At 35.1% G+C, this 22,528-nt stretch overlaps 1 long non-coding RNA gene across 1 annotated transcript; it reads left to right on the forward strand.

The window, feature by feature from the left end:
* Positions 1 to 5,589: 5,589 nt before the first annotated feature.
* LOC310898700 lies at positions 5,590 to 22,297 on the forward strand. The gene is made up of 4 exons (XR_014583560.1): positions 5,590 to 6,156; positions 7,579 to 7,686; positions 17,860 to 17,989; positions 19,831 to 22,297. It is a non-coding gene; the product is annotated as an uncharacterized lncRNA (long non-coding RNA).
* Positions 22,298 to 22,528: the final 231 nt, after the last annotated feature.

A 22,528-nucleotide genomic window follows, 5' to 3' on the forward strand; every position in this document is an offset into this window, starting at 1 on the left:
AAAATGGCATCTCTGCCGTTTTGAAAAAAATAATCTATCCAGCTGATATAGTCTGGACTTTTAACTGTGTTCAGAGTTTTGTTTTCTGAGTGATCATTGCATGAAGTGTTTGAATTCTGAAAAGTATGAAGTTTCATAGTTGCAGTGAAAACTGGGACAGTTTTTTTTTTGTTTGTTTTGTTTTGTTTTCTCTCTTTCCCAGTGTGTGTGCTTGATCAACCAAAGTCAATTTCTTAGGAAATTGTAAACTCTTGTGAAATGGCCTTCAAAATAATAATAAAAAAAAAGATAACGTTAAACTACTGAGGTTGTATGTAAGACTATAAAGGCCTAGATAGATACCAAGTTAATTTGGTATCTATCTTAGTACAAGCATTAGAAAAACATGTACATTAAAACAACCAAAGAAATGACAATGCAAAACACGCATGATAAGACTGGTGGATCCAGTCTGATTCAGTGCATACTCTTCATGCAGTTGATTAAATTACTTATTCTGCACTTAAACATATTGTACTCCTTATTATGTTAGAAAGAAAAGTGATTAATTGGATGAATGATTGCTCTTGGTATTTTTAATAAATGTAATACTGTGGCAATATTTTTAATGATAAACACTGCTTAGGAAATTCCAATGCTGGTGCCAAAATTTGGCAGTAAGAGTCTGATTGTATACGCTTTCATACCTTTATTTGTATTTGCTAAGGTTATGGCCCTTAGGCATGATGATTTCATTTCATTTCAGATTTGATCAAATACCTTTTATATTTTGTATTAATTTTTTTTATTTATTTTTTAATCAAAACTTGAACACTGACTCACCTTTTGCTTGGCCATAATTTCGCTCTGTAAGCAGATTACTACAGATTTTTAAACCAACCCCCAGACCTTCTTACCTTTTCTTAAGGCTGTCTCTGTGGTGAACTTCCATAAATCGATGCATCAGGTGGGTTAATCTTCTTAATCACAGATATCAAGTGCATTTGCTAGACGTTATTTTTAATCTCTAAAAAATTGGCTAGAAACTTTGAAACCAAAACTTTTGTGACAATTTCCTGTACCTGAAGAATAGGTGACTATTGCCTGGATCTAAATAAGTTCTTCCTGGAGTAATGGAGACTCTATCTGATTGACCTAAACCTGAATGTTGTTTCAGTATGGCACCTGATTCTTTATACCTTATATACCACCTTCATCACAGAGGACCATAGGGTTTTAATGTTTCTAATGCAAGAATCTTTATTTTTGCTCACTTTCAGAGCTAACAGAAACTGTTACTGGAATTGGACACTTTTCCTTGGTTCAGCTGCCCTGATACAACTCCTATCATGCATTTCAGTTTCCTGCATCATTGACTTTGGCAGTGAAAGATTTACACTTAGCATCACACCTCAGAAGCTAATTTTATGAAGCAAAAATGTAGTCGCAAGAGTCCTCAGATACTGGATTTTGGTGTCCACAAGAGACCAACATATAGAGTATTACAGGGTCCATGTGGAAACCTTTCCCTCAAAAGTTAATGACACTTCCCTTTCTTCAGAGTATTTATAGATGCAAATTATCCTCAAATTCAGCATGCTGCTGGATCTAAAATATTTCCTGGTACTATTCTCTAAGACCGGTAAGCATTTAGGATGCTAAAGAAATACATTTTAAACAACTTTTGACTCTGAAGGCTGGGTATTTTCTAAGACACTTATCCCAATTTGGAAAGACATTTTGAATTACATTATCTTCCTTCTTTTTCTTCTGCTCTAAATCTAATTGTATTTGAGGGAGACTGTGATTTGTGCAGCTGAATGTATCTGTCTCAGACTTAATGAAAACACAGCTGATGATATAATGAGGAAATACTATGCAATGAAAATGGACCTAAAGAGCTTCTTTCAGTTTCCACATTATATGGGAGTAGTGGCGGTTAAGAAATCCTCCACAGTTAGTTCACCAACCAAAGGCAATTTTAAAATATTGCTTTGATGCTTAAAATTTATCTCACATCATTAGCTTTCTCTTAAGGGTGGGGGTAGAAAAAGTCTATTACAAATATGAGTAATCAGAGTGCCATCTGCTTAAGGGACATAAACTTACTATATAGCACAGTTTGTTTATATGGCTTAAAACAGACAAAGCTGTATGCCAGCAAAAGAATTTGAAACTGTTTTTCTGGCAGAACACTGACTCATAGTAATTTATCTTGATATCCTATTTATATAAGAGCTGTAACCTTAAAGCGTACAAGATTAATTAAGGTTGATTTGACTGCCCGCTTTACTTCCTGTGCTTTCCACAGCATTGTAAAGGTGGTAGATTTCTAATCAAGAATCCTTGACACTTTGTCCAAACTTAGAGGTGAGAAACCTCTGTTTCTCAGAAATGATAATTACATGTAATTCCAGCCATGATCTCTTTAACTATGAGTCACAGTTAAGACATTCATCTTTTCCACAAATCTTCCTTACAAAATGAGACCACACTGTAATAAATAGCATTTCATTACTCACAGAACTGTTTCCTCTTTTATGATTTTAGCTATGACACTGCATCAGTTGGTTTAATGAAGCTACAGATGGCAACAGTTCACAGTGACACTGTCTTTATGTACTAAATAGGACACTAGATTTTATTTATTTATTTTTTTTTGAGCAAGCTTACTTGTAATTACCACTGTACTGAAGTGGTGCATTGCACTTGAAGCTCAAGCTTCTAGATACAGATCATATCTGAACATACTTTCTTCTGAGCCTTTAGAGGGGTCTTTTATTATTAGAAGATCATGCCTCTTAAGCAGATTCTAGCTATTTTGAACCAGTGTAACGCTGGTGTTTTGTAAACTCTGGTACTTAAGCAACCCATTAACTGGATAAGCCTTTAAAACATCTGCCGACTGAGTCACTGCAAAAGTTGATACATAAATTACTCACATCTCTCATTGATTCTGGTCATTGCATGGATGAAGGAGCTGGTTGTTTTCAGGCACAGGAAAACTGGAATCTGGACTGCAGCTCATGGGTGGGTGTACTGGGTCTGGCTGGGATGGAGTTAATTTTCTCATAGCAGCCCATATGGAGTTGTGCTTTGGGTTTGTGCCTAAAAGTTCTCTCAGTCTTCTGTCCGAGACAGCAACAGGCAGGGTGCCTCAAGGTTCTTACCGCCACCTGGGTGACTCCCTTTGTTCCTTCTTAATATAGCCATGGGAAATAATGAACAAACATGCTTTATACATCACATAAAATAGTGTTGACTACTAACTCATCAGTGTTTTGGCTGTTGCTGAGCAGTGCTTGCACAACTTCGAGGTTTTCGAGGTTCGTTCATTCGTTTGTTCGTTCGTTCTTTCTTTCTCTCTCTCTCTCTCTCTCTCTTTCTTTCCCTTTCTCTCTCTCTTTTTGCCCCAGTGAGTACACTGGAGTGCACAACAATCTGGGAAAGGACACAACCAGGACAGCAGACACATATTGACCAAACAGATATGCCTTACCATATGACCTTGTGCTCAGACAGAAAATCTCTGGGAAAGGAGTAGGAAGCAGGAGACATTTGTGATTATGGCATTTGTTCTCCCAGGTAACCATTACTTGCGCTGAAGTCCTGCTCTCCAGGACACCTACCTGCTAATGAGAAACAGTGAGTGAATTCTTTAATTTGCTTTGCTTGCACATGCAGTTTGCTTCACCCATTAAACTATATTTGTCCAAACCAATGGGTTTTGAACTTCTGCTCTTCTGGTCGTCTCCCTTATCACCCAGTCAAGGAATTAAGCAAGAGAATGTGTGAAGGCTTAGCTGCTAACTGAGGTCAACCCCCAAAAATGGGTATTAATATTTCTTGATGCCTTTTTCTTTTCAAATGTATTAACCTAATAAATATCCTAAATCTTTTGTAGGCTGGGATGTTTTGGAACAGGGACCTGAAAATCTGTATCTGGCTTTAGGGATTACTTCTGAAAAGGTGGATGAATTAGATGGTTTTGTAGCCCCAGAATGCATTATGAGTCAATTGTTCTCTCCCTTCTTTATTTGCTCCCTATCATAGTCTAAATAGATGTGGATCAAATATACTTAGGCTGAAATGTTTTACCCCATTATTTTGTGCATTTTATGCAGAAAGAGTTTGTTCATCAGTGCAGGACAACAGAGAAATACTAAGAAATTCCAGTGCATGAAAGTAGTGCATGAAGAATACTTCTGTCCAAAATTGTTCAACAGGATTGTAGCTTTGCACAGTTTCATCTCTAATCTTCAATTTTTCCATCTGTTCTTAGTCCTAAAAACTCTGGTTCTTAACACTTCAAGGACTACAATGACTACATTGTATTTATCTTACTTCTGTGTCAAGGTTTTGTTCTTGTTTCACTCTAAAACAGAGCTATGCATGAAGAGAAGAAAAAAAAATATGTGACTCTCAGTTCCCTTTCCAGAAATATACCCTTCAAAATGTAAGTTGATCTAGAAACTGATAAAAACTGCTACATTACTGTTACTAAGCAGTAACTGTTGTTATGTACAATTTCATTTCTTTTGATTGTGTGCAACTAGTTGTGTGGAATAATTACAGTTACTTGATTTCAGTATGGACTGTTTCACATTGATTATAAATTAAGATAATGTTTTTGTAAAAATTAATGTTTTTGTATGTTTCACGTAAAAAGAAACCTTCGTCTTCACAGCTGCGCAGTAGATTCTTCCAAAACTCATATTAGGCCATGGCTTAATGTATTTACTAAAAACCTTGATGCATTGGGTGAAAAAGGAAATGATAAATTATTTTCAGATGTCATCCAATTATTAAAAATTAACTTAAATTAAACAGGATATTTAGGGAATTTGAAAGGACCTAGCAAACCCAGTCAACTTGACAGAGGATGGTAAATTTCATGCAGATTAGATACACATTGGAAGTAAAAACATTTAGCTGTAACTAACCAGGAAAGAACATGCTAATCAGTATGAATAGTTCCATGAAAACATTTGCTTTAAGCATAGCAAATATATTTTCCCTCTACTTCTTTATTTTCAGTCTTGACTTCATGAATTGCTGCCATTAAAACAGGAAAGTTTTCATCTTTCATACCTTTCCCACAAAGGTAGAGTGAAAAGCAGGAAAGTGTTTTGTTTGAATAGCCATTGTTGTTCCTTTGTCATCATCTATGTTGTCCTAGATGTTTGCCAAAAATTCAGTAAAAGATCTAGCCTATGAAAAGGCATTCAAAATCTAAGGATCAATTGACAAGGTTACAGGAAACAAATACTGGTAAAAACAGATCAATATGTAGTGAGAAAAATTGTCTGTATGAATATAGATGTTCAAGTCATTAAAGATGAGGTTGGCATACACCAAAAAAAAACCACATTGCATTACAGGATATTTTTTTGTTTGTTTGTTTATTTGTTTTGCTTAAAAGAAGGTCAGTATCTCTATAGTGGCTCCAATTGTTCTTGCTTACAAATGACATTTTGCTCTTGCCAGAATACCTCTATTTAATCCTTGTTACCTTATTCTTTCCTTACCAGCTTGCCAGCTTCCCAGGCACCTAACACACTGATTGCATACACACTATGAAAACAGTTACTGTTTCTATTTAGACTGTAGAAACAGTCTTAATAGGAGGAATAATAATAATTATTATTATTATCAATATTGCTGGGTAAATAGTAATTGCATAATCCTCCTTATTTCAAAAAGCTCATAAAAAAGAGGATGAAATAATTTGGCACTGTTTCTGGCTGCTTTCCTTTCCTAATGTGTAATGACTGCAGGTTGGTACTTTAATGCCACTCATTTCCATTCTCCCTGGTGACCTGCTTGTGTAGATTATTGTGACCTACTAAACACTGCTGATTCTTGCTTGCTGCTTTTATAAAATAAACAATAATAAATGGGACAGACAATTGTTCCAAAGAATTGATTGAGAAACAATGATCATGCAGGTCAGATTTTGTGTGTTTCTAAGGACATTGAATTAGCAAAGACGCTGAGAACCCTTTCCTCTCCAGGTTTCCTTATCCCTCACAGTTTTCCAGCTCTTTCCAAGTCTTTTGCATTTGCTCTTGTGACAGCAGGCTTTGGAATTCTTCCCTTCAGTCTGTACTCTGGGGCCAGAAGATGCACATCATTTTGGAGGTAGCAGCTTGACTTCCTTTTCCTGGGGCAGCACAGGTAACAACAGCTTAGTTTTTTGTCTAACAACCTACTTCAGAGGAAAACAGGAAAATTGTGCAGTTAAACCTCAGAATTGGATTACATATGCCTGAATGAACTTATGTAACTTAATTTTTTTAAAAGCAAATATATTTCCATGCACCCTTTTATATGTACTCACTAAAAGTTCTAGTATACATATCTGTATGCAGCATGCACTTTTTGTATTTAATAGAAATGGTGAATATAGGATTAATTTAAAAACAAGCAAACACAACTGTTCAGCCTATATAATCAATCTCCTGTACTAATATAAGGGAAGAAATATTTCAAATCTTTTAATTAATTCATTATTATACCTTTTTTTTTTTTTTCTTCTTCTCCTTGGAGGACGCAGGTTTTCTGGAGAGACTGGGAGATGGGTTATATGAATTTTTTGTTTGTTTGCTTGCTTGTTTTGTTTTTGTTTTGTTTTGGTTTGTTTGTTTGTTTGTTTTAAATCTCTCTCATGCGCTGTGAATTTCCCTTTAAGATGCCATTCTTCACAAATCTTTCAGAATGTCTCATTCTCCAAGGAGTAATTAACTTTCACACCTATTTGTTGAATGTGTGTGTGCAACAAGTCTGTGAAACAGGCAGCAGAATAATGGCTGTGAGCAGTGTGTAGTGGGGAGAACTCCTTCCCCCAGGACATTAAATATGTTTGGTGGCATACTGTGTATCCTAACAACGAAGTAACACCTCACCATGAAAAGGAGACATACAGGTCACCCATGTCCCACTGTTAATATCTAGACTTTGTACCCAGTAATATTCTTTTTCTTCTAAGTGCTTGTATAATTGTTTTGGAATTTGTTTATTATTATAGCTTTTGTGGCTCTTTGGCGGTCCATTTCACATACTAATCACCATCTGTGCCCATTTATTTCCTCAATGCCTTTCATGCCTAGTCATTTCTCAGCTCAGTTTATGTTTCCCTACTTTACATTCTTCATTACCTCACAGAATAACCCATTGGCACCAGCTTTTCTCAGTACTGCTCTTTAAGTACTTTTTGGAGCCACAGGAACTGACGTCTTTTTCTGTTAATCTCAAATTTATCAGATGGAAATGAACTTAATTTTCTTAACCTGTGTCATTGATATTAACATATTAATTTTTCTCTCATTCTTGCAGTTTCTTCCATATTACAAAACATACTCCATGAAAGTCTAAGGTTGGAGAAAAAAAAAAGGCACAAAAACGATAACAACAAAAACAGTTGCTTTAATATATTTTGCTTAATTTCTCTTATCTACTGGTTAAGGTTTTTGACTGAACTTGATGGATGCCAGAATATAAAAACCTGAATGCTGAAGTTCTGCAAGAGTGTAGGTAATGTTTTTGGACTGCCTCAGAACACCATTTTAAAATCAATTTGATTTTTTTTTTTCTTTTGAGTTTGCAGAATCTTTTACATGAAAAATGAAGACTCTGGTACTAAATTTAACTGAGGATACAGTCAAATCTCTTCTTAACATGAAGCAAGAATTACCATTTTGCTTGTAGGCAAGTAACTTTTTCAAATTTGAGCACTTGATCTGTCTGCAATTTACCTTCTCGTTTTTGCTTTTTATTTCTCTGTACAGTTCATTTCATTACATATGTCTTCCTATTACTTATTGCTTCTTCTTCTTCATGCCTTTTGCACTTTGTCTTCTAACTCTGTTCTTCATCTAACTCTGTTCTTCATCATTTTTCCTGCTGATGTATTTGTCTTCTTTCGCATTCTTCGTTTCCTTCATATATTTCTTCTCCTCCTCTATTTCTCTATTTTCTCTGCATTTAGCACCTCTTATATTCTCTCCACCTCATTTCCACATTGGCAATATTATTCAGTTAAAACATCTCACACTAATTTTCTGTTATCCATGCACTATGTACCAGGAATATGTTTCCCCTTTCTCCAGGCTGAAGATGCTCCGTGAACTTCTTTCACCTTTGTGGGAGAGAACAAGAGTTCTCCAACAAGAATACTGGTATTTTAGTGTTAGTTTAGCATACTAGGAACAGTTAATCAACTTCATCCAGTGCTTTCTATGTGTAGATCCAGCTGAATGTTACTGCTGTCAATTCTTTTTCAGTTTTAGAAACAATGGAAATGACCATTTTCTGCAATCACAAACAGTAGGTATTTTATTAAGAACACTAGAGTTATCAACATACATTTCATACATTCCCATACAACAGAGGCCAAAAAGACATTCCCAAAAGACTAACAGTTTACAGAAAAGTCTGAGAGCTACAAAAAGAGATCAGGAGAGCTTCATTTTTGTTTTCCAAATGCCCTTCAAAAGTAGTCATTATTTCATAAATATCAAGGATTTTTGGATACTGGACTATACATCAACTATAAATGGAAAACGAACCACCAGAAACTCTCTACCACCAAAACCAAAAAGAAAACAAAGAAATAAATAAACAAAACACACACAAAAAAGTGTTTTCTTTCAGTCTAAGCTGAGAAAAAGTTATTTCCTGATGGCAGATTTATTGATTATTTTATCACTGAGTGTCAATGACAACAAAACTACTATGTGATGACACACTTTTCAAAATTAAGTAGAACAGGTAAGAATATAAGCCAATTTCTCATTTCTACAGTTAAATAAATATATTGTTTTCAAAAATGTACAGTATGATATTCACCCTAATTTATGTTACACGATTACTGCTCAGTTACTACAGAAAACCATCACCATTTGAATTTTTTTATATCAGAATTCGGTCTTAATTTTGCAAGGAACCAAAGGCAGGTTTTTCACATTTTCTTTAATCCTGAACTGCAGCTGCAACTACGTAATTTGGGTTTGTTTGCACTGTATAAGACTATAAGACTTTTTTATTAGTAATATGAAAAGAATACTTTGTTTATCACTTTTTAAATTTAAGACATACAAATATGTGGCAAGTGGCACCAAAAATCCTTGAGGAACATACATTGCATTAGACTTATTGTACTGAAGTGTCTTTATTCTTCTTTAGCTTAGTACAAGCTGCAACTAGTAAGCGTTCCTTTTCAATGAACTTCAAGTGTCTTCAAAGGTGAAGAACAATCTTTAAATGGAAGAAAAGAGAATGACATTTCATTTTTTTGGAACTGCAAATTTTATTTATTTTAGTTTAGTTTTCATAGATGTGTTAACATAGTACTTGTGTATTGAGCACTTAAACTTTGAAATCACCATGAAAGTTTCCTGCCCTTGACCTGTTTTTAGCAGTGGAGTATAGTATTCCTTAAACTTTCCACATAAAGTGACAGCTGTGCTATGCTATCTTAGAATGAAGTTACAGAAATGGAAAAGTCTTAATTTTCACTGCTTTCTTTTCATGCAGTGACAAGCAAGATTTCTGATAAATAAAAGAAAGATCTGACACTGACACGTCATAGTCTAAAGCTTAAATTCATACAATACTACGAGTCATGTATTTAAGGCATAGCAAACTCCATCATCTATACTCAATACCTAATTCATATTGACAACAAGTTGCCATCTAAAATGAAATTCAAAAGCAAATTTTTAATTATAGAAGGACACCTTAATATTGGCTTTAGCTTGATGGTATGTCTGATCACTAACATAAGGAGATCAGATTCCCTGCTTACCTGAACAACAAGGATAGTTTTGTTTGTTTGTTTGTTCTTTCCATGTCTTGTTGAACAATGAAAGAATAAGAAGGTACAATATTTGCAATTTGCAACAAAGAAAAATCAGATTAGACATAAGAAAAAATACTTCACAGTGAAGTGGTTAAGCTTGCCCTGGGAGGCTGCAGAATCTCAATCTCAAGATTTTCAGAACTTGACTGTCTGAAGCAACCTTTGAAGCAACCTTTGAAGTTAGTATTTCTAAGCAGAAGGTTGGACTGGATGATATTAAGGAGTTTGTACCAGCCTAAACTATTCTATGACAGTTACTCTAACATTGAAAGCACTTACACAGATTATGGGAATTATCCATGCTCTGTCCAAGTAGAGAAGTGAATCAGGGGCTCCCATATCCCGTTGAATCTCATGTCTACAACATCCTTGGAATCAATTTCTTTGTGTGTGTGTGTGTTTTGTTTGTTTGTTTGTTTTACCATTACATGACCAAAGTTATTATCAGTTGAACAGCTGGATCAGAAAGGTCTTTAGAGACATCCCTTAATTATCCTCACTTTGCAGTTAATTCCTAATTAGTTCAATCCACTTTTCAGTCAGCTATTTTTTGCAGATTCTCTCTTAAGATACCTACTCGTCAAGTCAGGCCACCTAAAATAATGCTACTAGTGCTGCTCTGGGTCCAACCCAGGTGACACCAAGGAGCCCCAGTAGCTTTTCTGGGAGCCTCTAGTGGTCCATGTTTCATACTTCGGGTTCTTATTTCTCAGAAGGTATTTATATTTATTATAATATATGGACATCCTTCCCACCACCAAACATTTTATCTGTGATTTATAGCTGTAAAAAAGACAAGAAGAAATAATGGTATTTTTCTTTTTCTTAAGGCACTTTAAACTCAGATACCATTCCTTTGCCCACATTTAGTTGCAGCTGAAAGCCATAAGCCAGATATTTTATGGGAAAGGAAAAGTACTGTGCATTACTTATAGTTTATTTGTTGTTGTTGTTGTTTCTATTTTGAGATAACTTTATATATTGTTAAGACCATTGAGCTAAATCATTTTGACTAAGATGGTGAATCTTCCTGAACTACATTTCTCTGATACAAATAAATACCTCATGTCACCAGAAAAAAAAAGGACTGGAAGAGAATTTGCTGGAAGTGTTGCAGGGTGTAATAATGCTCAGTTCCAGATAAGTCTGTACCTCTGATTCTAGGATGTTGTTAGCTGGTGCTACTGCAGCTTCTAACAGGAAAAACCCTGCACACCACACTCCAGAACCAAACAAAACCAACCAAACAAAAAATCCCACAGCCTAATTTTTATTTTTTTCTACTTTTAGTCCCCAGTCATACAGTGGACTAAATACAGGTGGGTAATTCAGAACAGCAACAAACAGTGAGAGAGATTCCTCAGATGTGATTTTCAGTAAAGAAAGGTAATTAGTGAGATAAAATGACCCTCAGGAATATTATCTTCCTGTTCATGAAACAGAGTAAAACTTTTTACTGTTCCCTAACTACTTAATCAGTTCTAAAATGTCCACATAAATATATTTCATATTTATTTTTTCTTTTCTCCTTATTGCAGTCAAAATATTTCATTATGTAGACATTCAAATTTTGGAAATGTGAATGTTGCATGAAGGTTTTGGGGAGCTTTCACTGGTCAAACTGTGTTTGAATGCTTTGGGATTTAACAGCTCTCTTTGTTGTCAGCTGTATATTCTTTTAACAACTATTTAAATGGTGTTTGATGTAGCTAATGTTTTCTGTGCTGGCTATCACACATTTCTATAGCTACATGTATATGGATTCTTTAAATTCATAAAGTCAGCAGAGAGTGAAAAAAGGAAGATCTTCCATTTTCTGTAGATGTAAAAAAACAGGCATTGTAGTGCATATCTCTCCCCTGAGTTTTCAGAGAACGAAGAAGTGCCCAAGTGATTGCAGGGAAATATCAGTGCCAGAAAATCTGACACAGCTCAGGGAGAACAGAGAAACCACCAGGACATTCACCCCCAAAAAGGGAACTGTTCATCTGTGAATATTTAATGATGTATACTTTTATTCCTACGGTCAGATGTTTTGTATGCGTGACATGGGGTTTGCTTACATTTTTCACCCTCTCAGTGAAGAATATACAGCCTGAACCACCCCTGTCACAGCTTCAAGCCATTTCCTCAGGTCCTGTCATTGGTTACCAGAGAGAAGAGATCAGTGCTTGCCCCTTCGCTCCCCCTTGTGATTTCTTACTTGGTAAGAAGTGCCAGATTTTTTTTATTATTATTTTTTTTAGCATTGTATATTCACAGTTCTGCTGATAATGACCTAATTTTAAATCTTTACATTCTTTAACTTTCTTACTAACAGATGCCAATATAACTACTTTCTATGAAGTAAGATCATTTTTCTGGAACTTTGAAGAGAACTTGTTCTTATTTTCTTTTCATCACCTAAGGTAGCTCAGAATTATACAGAATTGCCTTGACATTCTATTTCTCTTTTTCTATCACTTTTTTTTTTCTTTTTCTATTTCTATTTCTATTTTCTATCACTTTCTTACCATGAATGAAACTCCACTATGGATAGGAGCATGAAAACAAAAGAATTAAACCTGATGGAAGAATGTCCTAATCCTTTTTTTGTATGTGCTCTCAAATTCCTTTATGATTTTAATTGAGGCATGAAAATCACTCAGTGGCCACTTTCCCCCAAATTTAGATAATTTTGTTAAGCCTCAGTATTTATGAAACACTTATTTCATATACAAAGCAAATTATATGACCATATTTTTAAATCACCACCCCCTTTTAAATTCAAATTCATGTAATTTTTCATATGGGGTAAAGATGATTCAGAGGTAACAAGTTATATAAACTCATCTGACCTTCAACAGCATGACTATGCACTTGTCCTTCACCATGCAGTCATTTTTCTCTAAACTCTTCTTTAATTTTTCAAAGTCGTTTCATTGAATATTCTAGCAGCAAATTTTTTGATCCTTATCCAGTTGTGGCGAGCTAAGATGATGTTCAATGTAATCTTTTCAGCTTCCATACTTCCCTAGGCTGTCAATAAGCAGGTATGTTATTGAATATCATAGCTCATCAATTCAATTTAACATACTGTTAAGGAAAGAAAGACATGAATATATTAAGTATATCCTCTTCACATAGCTCCAGCAAGAGTTGGAGCAATAGCACATTCTTAGTGTTCAGAGAGGGGTCAGAGCTTGTTTTCACTTACAGTTTTGCCACATGGGATCTAAAACAACCTGAGACACTTGAGCATTTTTTCATCTTTGGTCCTGGTGAATTTGTTCTGCCAGTACTTGGAAAGGATAAGAACAGCTATCCATTTATATAATCAAAAAAATATATGTTTTTTTCTTTCTATGTGAAGTGCCTGGCTGTGATGTTGAACATCATGCTTTTTATTTTGTTGCACTGAGGTTGCTTGAAGAATCAGAGGCAGAGCTCCAGCACACTTTTTGTTAACATGCAGGAGGACTACTACAATTTCTTTGTGTCTAAAAATAACTGGGTGCAAAGCAGGTAGAGGTGGATGCATCTTTCCTGATGCTCTAAGCAGGCAGAGTGATTGTCTTTGCCTGGATTCCTAGATGTCTGGACCCAGCCCAACTCTACTCTGAAAGTAGGTGCAGCATTTCATATATCCCACTTTTTTTTTGTTTTTTTTTTTTGTTTTTTTTTTTCGGTCAGGGATCATTAACACAGGCACAGGTCTCCCTTTGTTCTCTCGCAGCTCCAGGGTTAGAGCTGACTTTCAGTAACCAGGCCTACTGGCATGTATCATGTCCATATGTCTGTCCATAAATAGCCAAGTCACTGTTTTCCTGCAGTGCACAGGTAACTGGAATATTAAATTACAGGCAAAAGACTGCTCTCAAAAAAGAGGTAATGTGATGTCTTTTTTCCCAGACATGAGAGAGATGAAGCTCTGAGTAGCCAACTCTTCCTTGTTCTTCTCTGTAGAGCATATTGTTAATTACCAGTTGATTACACAGGACCCAGTCTAGATGATTGCATGTATATCCATGTATTACATCAGTGCAACCCTTATTAGTATACATAGCAGTCTTCTGTGGAGAGCTACATGGACCTCCGAGACAATGTTGGTCTAGTCCAAAAGTGCAGAAATTAGAAGTTAAATGATTTATCATTCATCTGCCTTGTGAGACTTTTTCTCAGGCTGCTGGCTGAAGAATAAGCAGGTGGGGAGAGGTGTCTTCTTTTCCTTAAGCTAACTTATGTCTGTTCACTGTCAACAAGACAATATATATAATGGATGTGCTCTATAATTAACAATTAGACTGTTGTAAAATATGCAATTACAGCTACTAAGAACACTTTTATGTCTGAATCATAAGTGATTTCAGAATAGTCAGTAAAGCCTTATAAGTGAGTAATATGGTTTCCAAAATCTACATTTTGTAATTTGTTTTTCATAATGAATAATGCCTTCAAAGCTATGTACTTAAGATAAATTTACTTATTACAAAGAGCTGGGTACAAGATACTTGATATTAACTGATTTTACTTTATTTTACTTTATTTTCAGTGTTAGACTTTTAAAATTCATTAATAATTCCAAAGAAATAGAAGAAAAAGTAGGAAAAAAAATAAAACAGCAAAGTAACATTTTCTCAATCTTCAACAATTAATATTATTTAGGCATTTTATTCCATTATGTATCCCACAGAGTTACACCTTACGTTGGGGATGACATTGAAATTACAAGAACAATTGATTCTTACTACATGCAGCCATGTAATTGACTTACTCTTGACAAGAAATTAAAATGCATTTCCTGTGTCTGTTTGTGATCTGTTAGCAAACAGTGTATCTTTGTTGTGTGGAGTTCAAGTGATTTTGTGTTTCCTCATCTTAAAACTCATGCTTCATTTTCAGCTGCTATCTAGATATTGTAGCCAAAAAAGAGATTTTGCACATAAAGAGAATGATGAAAAAATATTTGCTGTAAGGCAAGAAGAAAATTGACTTGTTCTACACAAAGCAATCAGGTAAATGACCTTTTGCTCCTGATTGCTATTTCTTAATGCATTTCCTCTCTTTTCTTCTGTTCCAAACCATTATATGAAAACTTGTGCAGAAAATGAAAGCAGAGGTCTGTCTTGAGGGCAGATTTTGTAAATAGCCTGTTCTGAGGGAAAGACAACAACTTGGGAAGACTTCTGTCTTTCTCTCCACCATACATGCTATGCCTATACCTGTAACACAGTGCTGTTACAGAGGCACACAACCCTACCGTTGCACTACAGGAAGCTGTAAAGCCCGCAGTGCTCAGCTCATGTAGCATCAAAGTTTTGCCTGAGCATAGCAGTTCATGAATTTGGCCATGTCCCTTCATATGAGAAGCCACTAACACTGACTTTCTAAGACGTGATCCACATCAAACACAGTATCAGAGACTGAGGTACTCAAAGAACAGGAAAGCCACATATACACCTGAAATGCAAAGATGATTGTAGTGTGGCACTGCTCACGAGGAGCTTGTGTTCATTTTGCTTCAGCTCTTTGCCAGTTCCCTCAGTGCAGGCAGGGTCTGCTCACGTCTGTCCACTCAAAATTTTTTAGTGTCCCATGCTTCAAATCCTGGGGAGCTACTGAGGTTTGCTAGCAAGTGTGAGAACTGAGTTGGCTTCTGACTGGCATGTGCAGTTGCTTTAGACTAAGCACTGTGCAGAGACATCTAACTGGGGACTAGCAAATCCGACTGTACGCAAGCTAACTGTGTGCCATCACTTGAGTCTCTGCATTCTATTTTTCAATACTTCCATTTCACAGCAGAGCACATTCCTTGCACCACGCCTGCTATAAGAAGCCCAGCTGATCTGAACTGGTTCTGAACTGAGCCAGTTCTGAGTCTTCCTATTCAGGGCACAATTAATCCACCTGGATTTGATTATAAATGGTTAATCCCCTTGGATAAACCATGGATGGGGACTGACTAAGCCCCTACTGCATAAGAAATATCATTATACATTGACTTCAATAGCAGCTTGAGTGATCTAAAATAGAATAGCTTGTTTTACCAGAAAAATAAACAACTAAAAAAAATAAATGGAATTGGGTTTTATCTCAGCCAAGGATTACATTTGGAAGGATTTTAAAAAGTGGATTTTAAAAGATTAATTTAAAATAATCTCTACAGTTTGATGGGATTTAAAATTGTATTAATTTACTTTAAAATATATTTAAAGCCCTTTTAAAAAGTAATTTTCTTTCTTTTCCTGTTGCATAACAACTTACCTTCCAATTTTTGTTGTACTACCAGCCTCGTGTTATGTGATAGGTGTTTAATTTTCACTTTAATTAATATTGATTTATAATGCTATAATTGCCATTAACTTCAGTCATATAGCTTAATGACTGTGATTTATGAGAGAACACCCAAATACAGGATTCCAACCTGAGCCTTGGTGTTTTCTTTCTGATGGAATTAGAAATCTGTCTTCATGGTACTGTTTTTATAGTACTTTTTACACTGACAGAACTCAACATTAAATCATTTAAAATACATAAAAGATTGGGAGAAAGGCCATTTCTATTCTTTTAGTATTCCAGTTGTTACTTGAATAAACATAGTGAAAATGTTTCGAACAAAGGTGTACTTATAGTCTTATTTGGTGATTATCCTCCTTGTGAAAATATTCAAATAATATCAGAATAATATCATAATAATATCAATAATAATATCAGAAAATAATATCAAATAATATCAGAATAATATCAGAAATATCAGAATAATGTCAGAAAATAATATCAAATAATATCAGAAAATAATATAAAAAATAATATCAGAAATATTCACAAAATGCACTTAAAGGTGAAGAAAGTTGAATAAAATGTAGGTAAGAATGTGCTGTGAGTACTCTAAAGTCAAATATCTTCAACTATTTCTGAATGTGCAAAATGAGCGTTCCTTGCACTTGAGAATGTGTTCTTTATGATTTCTGCTTGGTCTATACCTCTTTTTTCCCTTCTGATTTCATAATGAAATGAGAAAGATGGATATATTCAACTTCTAAGTAGGTGGAATTTAGGTCTGGGATGGATAGTGTTGTGGGGACAGAAAGGTGATTGCTGTGTGGACAACACACAGGTATTTATATCACATTAATTCTGTGTTCTCCGTACAGTAAAGAGGTCATCCCTGTCACCCAGTTGTTCATTCAGCTTTTTTTTTTTTTTTTTTTTCTTTCTTGGTGTTAGGAAGAATGAAAATTACTTTCTGGGTAAGGTCAGAAATATAACTGGGAAGCAGGACATTAGGCTGAAAATTAACTGTAATTTTTCTGAATGAACTCATCCAGGGTGATAAGAATCAGAAAATGGCTTTCTTCATACAGATTTTTGTTTATAAGAAGAAGGAATATGTGGGTAATTCTTAAAACACACTTGAATGATCCAAAGTATCAGACCTGGTAGAATAATGAGATATTATATTTTACTCCCCTTACATACTTTCCAGATGAGAAGAGTATCAATACTATACAAAGTTTGTAATCAGTCCAGACAAGGTAATGGGAGTCCTAGCCTACTAGATTTATTTTACTACTATTACTACTGTTACTATTTTTGCTTTTACTAAAAAGCAATAGAATTACTCTGTCTTGATGTTTACAATAGCCTAAAGACCAATTAGATTGCTGACTACTTTAAGATTCCACTCATGCAAGTAGAAAACAATCTATCTAATTTCAAGGTATTTCAAATACATTCTCCAGCCTCATGTATTTGCTATATAAATAAATGATTTATATAACACCAACTCTATAAGCAGACATCTCCATGCCATTAATATAATTTTTTGCTCACGCTAGTTTTACTCTGATACAGGACCATTGGTTTTAGTGGGCTATTTCAATATTTATGTAAATGTCTTAATAAAATAAGAATGCTGCCTAAGGTGTTCTTTTTCTCCTGTTATGAAAGCACACCAGAAATATGATCAAAAAGAAATGCATTCACTGACTGCAAAGCAGCCCCTTTTCTTTCTGCCATGTGACCACTTCCTTATTTTCCAGCCATGGAAAGAGGATGGCAGAGGGAGTAAACTGCAGTTGACCATGCTTGAAACATCTCTGTGCCCTATCCATTGTGTGTGACAGCAGGAGTTCCCTGCCCAGAAAATGGACTGCATCTCTAGCACTGCAGGTAAGGGCAATCTCAATTCTGGGCTCTGTTGTGTGGCCAACATGGAAGTGGAGCTGTGGGGAGGGGAAGGGTTTGCTGGGAAATCAGCTGCCATGGGTGGAAACAAGGCACAGGATACCTGTGGCCGTTGGCTCTGGCTTCCCTTGGGAGTGGGAGTACAATGACTGTAAAAGCCTCAGATGTCTCACTCCTGAAGCTTGCCCTAAGCTGCTCTCAGGCTTGGAGGGAAAAGGTATGACTCATGGCTTGGGACCTTGATGCATATTTCATATCACAAAACCTGTGCAGTCAGTACATGTGCCTGTATTTGAACTTTTAAGTCTGAGACCATAGGTAATCTGATGCCTAGAGTTAGTAGCTTATTAGCAAAGTTGTTTCCATTTCAATTAAAGCAATTAAAGGAAAATGAAAAGGAAGTAACTAAATAAAAATTAATTACCTGAAGGACAAGTAGGCAGTAAAAAAGAAATCATTGCTTATGAGAGATTGAGTTTTTTTCCATCTATTCTCCTAAAACTTTAGATGATTTGGCAGTTTTCTAAAAGAATAGTATTTGTCTAGTGTCTCCTGACACCAGATTAGTATTTGTCTAGTGTCTCTTGAAGCCTAAGATACTGAATGTTTCAATGTGGATTTGCAGAGATTTTTAGAATGGGACTTTATAGGATGTCCACAGTATAAAGTGGTAATATTGGTGAAACATATTCCAAATAGAATAAAATACATTTGCCATTTGCTTTGGGGCTATGGTAGCAGACTTTTTAAGCCTAATTTCAGCTTTCTCTCAATTCTTCCCTTATAAGCAATTTAGTTATTCGTTTTCTTATGAAAGCACTAATTAAATTGTCAAACTTTTTATTTAAATTGAATTATTACCATGAGTGCTTAATGGGAGAGGAAAATGCTGAGTTTTATTAATCAATGTTTATGATTTATGACACAGCCCACTGAGTTTCTTGTGTTTTGTGTTTCAAATGAAATCACGTATAACAAGAAAGTTACAGTATGAAAAAGCTAAACGTCCTTAGAAGAGTGTTTAATTCTTTCCCGCATATATGAAATAAGAAATGGTAAATATAATACATACATTCAAACATGATAAGAATAAATGCCTGAGAAATGTAGCCAAAGATGTTAATTTTAGGTTTGTTTGAGGGATATATAAATCACACTGTAATATATATAAAAAAAAATAATGTCAAGACAATTTTCCTTCAAATACCTTTTCACCTATAGACTGGGATTCTGAATGCATAAAGCACATTACCCGTGAAATAACTGACTTCTGCCTTAAAACATACATGTATGAGACAAAAAGTAGTCTGCTCATGATATTTTCTTAACAGGCCAGATTTGCTTTTCAGTTTTAGAAAATCCTAAGGGATTCAGACAAGTATGAAGAGGTCATTCATTTTCCTTCATGTAGCGATAACATTGACATACTGTATGTTTTACAATGTTAGGGCCTTTGCAATAGTTAACAAATGGATTAACTAACCATTTGTGGGTGTTATAACGCTAAAGTAGTAAAAATAAGCAAAATTTGTGTATTCTGTAAAGGAAGAGTTACAAAACAACAGAAAGAAAAAAAAATAGTTGGTATCAGGAGTCTCTTGTAGCTCTCTAGTGAGGGGAAAATCTAAAGCATCTCTGAGATATTAAATTTGAAGCATGTAGCGCTACAAATATAAGAATAATGTAGAATAATAAAGGAAAAACATGAGTCTTTGTGTTGTGAGAACCGAGAATCTAGAATACCTTACACTAGAAAGAGGATGAAATAAATGTTTAAAATTAATCTACCTTTTAGTCTTTAACCTTCTGTTGTATTTATTTTTCAGAAAGATTTAGGAAAAAAAAATAGTGATATATGGGCAAACTAATTTTTAAAAGTGGATGCAGAAGCAATTAAGCCTTCATTATGTGTGTTCTGGTTTGACTAAAGACAGCTCTCCTGATCAAGTGAGTGACACTGGTGCAACAGAATATCTTTGAAAAGTTCAGGTTACCACTAAGGTAGGTTTGGTTAAAAATCGTTGTTGCTAAAATTAAGTGTCTCCAACTGAATTTTCTTTTGTACTCTAAACACTTACATTTAGTGAAGTGGTTTTCTTCATAACAACGTAAGTCCAAATCTGTAAGTCACATTTAGTGCTGAAATCCACAGAAATTTTACCTGTATTAAGATTACTAGGTTACAAAATCTGGTCCATAATACTTGTGGCTTTACACAAAGACAGAAAGGTATGTAACTGTATTTGATGAACAGACAATCATTTTCATTAAGGAATCCCATTCATTAGCAAGTGTAAATATAAAAAAAGTAATGGTGTAATATGTACCCCATCAAAGGTCAATTCTTTCCTAAAAAAAAAAGTTCATAGAGTTTTTTACAGTTTTGTTATGTTTTTAATAGAGTTTCCTGATTGCCAAACAGACAGTTGAAGTCACTAACTTTTTTATTAAACTCAGTTTGATAGGTTCAAACTGCAGCAAATCATAAACCAATCTTCATTTGTTTTAAATTATTCAAAAGAAAATGAGACCCAATAGAGTGCTCCTGTCTTCTGAGTCTCGCATAAAGGCAATGAAAAAGCACTGTTTAGTTCAAAATGGTCTTGAAACTGATTTATGCTATCAAATGAAGTGTGCTTCTCATTTATTGTTGCTTAGATATTAGCGTATATCATGAACACAGCTCAGTTTATATCTGAACGGATGCACTCCATTTAACAAAACAAAGATGGGCATTTCTGTAAAACTGTCAGAAAAACAAACCTGTTACCACATAAAAATACTTGCAGCACTCTGAATGCTTTATTTTAATGAATTTATTGTGTGGTGTTTATCGCAGGCTGTGAGGCAAACGACAGTGATTTATAACTCACAGGGCAGTAGCCCTGATAGGATGATAAAGGACCATTTCCCCTCATTATGCCAGCAGAGCTTCTTTTCATCTCTTCTCTTATTCTCTGTTCATTGTTTGTCCTTGGCATCATCAGTCACCAGGCAGTACAGTTTACAAACACTGTTTTGGCTGGCAGAAAATAAATTGTTTGGCCAATGATGTGAAATCTATCAAATTCCTACCACAAAGTATCTTGAAACCCCTATTCAAGCTCTTGTCTTAGGCTGATCCATAGGGTAACATTTTACTTCTAAGAGATAGATTCTTTCCCTTCTCACTTGTTACTAAAAGCAAGCTGCGTTTTCTTTAATCTTTCTGCAGGCAAAGTCTGGCCAGCTTCCACTAGCTGTAGAAACTTTTTGTTGTTGATGATGTTGTTACAAAACCCACCTAGACAACTTATAGAGGGGTAGAATAGTGATATTTGTCATTTTGGTTAACCACATATGAGTGACACCCAACATAGTAAATATGTAGCTGGACTTGACTTTGCTGTTGAAAAGATAACATATACACCAGAAAGGTGACAGGGACAGGTTTAGAAACAGAAAGAATGTGTTGTGTTTATCTGTCTGCTTGGCAGCATCTGCACAAAATCATTTAAACTATAAAGCTGTGTTTATTTGAATGGCTTGATGTAATCCACATGCAAATCAGTTGGCTGTAAATGACTGAAGCTGCTGAATGGGGAATTACATGCTGGTATATTTAATCTAAAAAAATAAATCTGGATTACAAATTTAAGCAAAAGAAAAAAGTACACACTCCAGTATACTTTTCCTTAAATAATCCAGATATGTGGTAGAGTTTGTGTTATAATAATGTGACTAAAGACAGGCTAGGATAGAGCAATAAAGAAGAGAATTTACAGAGCACAAAGACTGAAAGGGAAGTGTTGTCTTTAAGTGCCAAATGTACCTGCATTTTAAACTGTTGGGTCAAGTCTTGAAAAATACCCAGTAACCATCCATCATTACTGAGAACAATGGCGATTGCATGCTGAGAGTAAGAAAAAAAAAAAAAGTATTCTCTCAGTCCACTAAATCTGCATCTAAATATTTATTTGAACAATTTGAAACATGATAAATATTAATTTGGCCTTTTTTCCTATGATACTCATCGTAAGATGTTAAACCTGAAATTACTGCTGGGTCTGAGTTTGGAGGTAAGTATAAAAACAAAACATTTTTTTTTAGCGTTCTGACTTGTTCTTCTGTCCTGTTAACTGGATTTACTGTTTATAGCCCACTTGGTGGTGACATCAACGATAAAATCCTTTCCAGAATGAAGCTGAGGAACGGAACAAGTATTTTTCAAGTTTCGCTCTGCACAACTGTTTTTTTGCAGGTGTCAATAATTATTCTCCATTAAGAACTGGAAATAAATATGTGCATAAAGTAGCCAGGAGTAAGAGTTTCAATCCTCTGAGTCTTTTAACCCTCTTAAGGTTGTGTGTTTCATGCTTCTTTTCTTTACCTGTCTATGTTAGTAATGCCAGGATTGCTGAATTTCCTGACGGCTGGGGTGATAGACATCATTTTCATACATATCACACCACTCAGTTTCACCCACCCTGTGTGAAATATGGTTTATCTTCCTTGTAGACAAGTGAGTACTTTCAGCTGACCTAA

Source organism: Anser anser (assembly GCF_964211835.1).
Source record: "Anser anser genome assembly, chromosome: 4".
NCBI lineage: Eukaryota > Metazoa > Chordata > Aves > Anseriformes > Anatidae > Anser > Anser anser.